Source organism: Anopheles marshallii (genome assembly GCF_943734725.1).
Source record: "Anopheles marshallii chromosome X unlocalized genomic scaffold, idAnoMarsDA_429_01 X_unloc_70, whole genome shotgun sequence".
In the NCBI taxonomy this organism is placed as follows: Eukaryota; Metazoa; Arthropoda; class Insecta; order Diptera; family Culicidae; genus Anopheles; species Anopheles marshallii.
Window position 1 is genome coordinate 70,001 of NW_026525921.1, and position 2,500 is coordinate 72,500.

Consider the following 2,500-nt stretch of genomic DNA (forward strand, 5'->3'; position numbering starts at 1 on the left):
ATATAATAAGCTTATCTCTAAGCTTTTTTGCGTTCAATGCTCAACGTTAAGCTATCCCTTCGCTTAGAACCTCGCTCTACATTTTGCCTTTGGACTTCTCGAAGCTCAACTTGTGAGCAGTTCCATGCACCACTATAGGTATCTCTTAGCTTAGTTCTAGCCATGTGCGTTCAAAGCTCAACGTTAAGCGGCCTCATGCACCACAACCCTTGTATCTTAAGCTTATCTCTAAGCTTTTTTGCGTTCAATGCTCAACGTTAAGCTATCCCTTCGCTTAGAACCTCGCTCTATATTCAACTTTCAGATACCTCAAAGCTCAACTTATGTGGTCTGCTATTGCTCTTGAACGGGTACAATATCTGACAGAGGGGGGTTTTTGGCCCAAATTATGCAATATTAGTTTAACCTCCGTCGCAGAACCACATTTGACCAGGTCGAGAAAAAAATTTTTTCGTGACGACCTGGTCCCCCATAGTAGGGAATGAACATGACATCTTAACCATATTTGACCATTTTCAAATTTCTCGTCGCGGAATCATGACTTTACTAGTAAAATTTGTTCCGGGTAGGGACCTCCCATACAAAATTTTCATCGCTCCAAAAGTGATTTCGTTTCACTTTTCAACATTTACAAGGTCCATAAATCATGTTTTGAGACGATATGGAAAAAAAAATTTTTTGCCCGTCTCGACCAACTCGACCGATGGTGACCACAGTAGGGTGCTCCATACAAATTTTCCTTATGTGGAATTTTTCAGTGTAAAATAAGGTTTCTCCAATCGATCGCGGGTTTCACTTTTCATCATTTGCTAGGTCTAACTATGATGTTTTGAGTGGTCCCGCAAAAATTTTTTCTCTTAGCCAGTCGACCCTTTCGTCCATGTCGGTGTGCTCTGCAGTAGGGTGCTCCATACAAATTTTCCTTATGTGGAATTTTTCAGTGTAAAATAAGGTTTCTCCAATCGATCGCGGGTTTCACTTTTCATCATTTGCTAGGTCTAACTATGATGTTTTGAGTGGTCCCGCAAAAATTTTTTCTTGGACCGGGCCTTCCTTCCCGGCCCTGTCGGTGTGCTCTGCAGTAGGGTGCTCCATACAAATTTTCCTTATGTGGAATTTTTCAGTGTAAAATAAGGTTTCTCCAATCGATCGCGGGTTTCACTTTTCATCATTTGCTAGGTCTAACTATGATGTTTTGAGTGGTCCCGCAAAAATTTTTTCTTGGACCGGGCCTTCCTTCCCGGCCCTGTCGGTGTGCTCTGCAGTAGGGTGCTCCATACAAATTTTCCTTATGTGGAATTTTTCAGTGTAAAATAAGGTTTCTCCAATCGATCGCGGGTTTCACTTTTCATCATTTGCTAGGTCTAACTATGATGTTTTGAGTGGTCCCGCAAAAATTTTTTCTTGGACCGGGCCTTCCTTCCCGGCCCTGTCGGTGTGCTCTGCAGTAGGGTGCTCCATACAAATTTTCCTTATGTGGAATTTTTCAGTGTAAAATAAGGTTTCTCCAATCGATCGCGGGTTTCACTTTTCATCATTTGCTAGGTCTAACTATGATGTTTTGAGTGGTCCCGCAAAAATTTTTTCTTGGACCGGGCCTTCCTTCCCGGCCCTGCCGGTGTGCTCTGCAGTAGGGTGCTCCATACAAATTTTCCTTATGTGGAATTTTTCAGTGTAAAATAAGGTTTCTCCAATCGATCGCGGGTTTCACTTTTCATCATTTGCTAGGTCTAACTATGATGTTTTGAGTGGTCCCGCAAAAATTTTTTCTTGGACCGGGCCTTCCTTCCCGGCCCTGTCGGTGTGCTCTGCAGTAGGGTGCTCCATACAAATTTTCCTTATGTGGAATTTTTCAGTGTAAAATAAGGTTTCTCCAATCGATCGCGGGTTTCACTTTTCATCATTTGCTAGGTCTAACTATGATGTTTTGAGTGGTCCCGCAAAAATTTTTTCTTGGACCGGGCCTTCCTTCCCGGCCCTGTCGGTGTGCTCTGCAGTAGGGTGCTCCATACAAATTTTCCTTATGTGGAATTTTTCAGTGTAAAATAAGGTTTCTCCAATCGATCGCGGGTTTCACTTTTCATCATTTGCTAGGTCTAACTATGATGTTTTGAGTGGTCCCGCAAAAATTTTTTCTTGGACCGGGCCTTCCTTCCCGGCCCTGTCGGTGTGCTCTGCAGTAGGGTGCTCCATACAAATTTTCCTTATGTGGAATTTTTCAGTGTAAAATAAGGTTTCTCCAATCGATCGCGGGTTTCACTTTTCATCATTTGCTAGGTCTAACTATGATGTTTTGAGTGGTCCCGCAAAAATTTTTTCTTGGACCGGGCCTTCCTTCCCGGCCCTGTCGGTGTGCTCTGCAGTAGGGTGCTCCATACAAATTTTCCTTATGTGGAATTTTTCAGTGTAAAATAAGGTTTCTCCAATCGATCGCGGGTTTCACTTTTCATCATTTGCTAGGTCTAACTATGATGTTTTGAGTGGTCCCGCAAAAATTTTT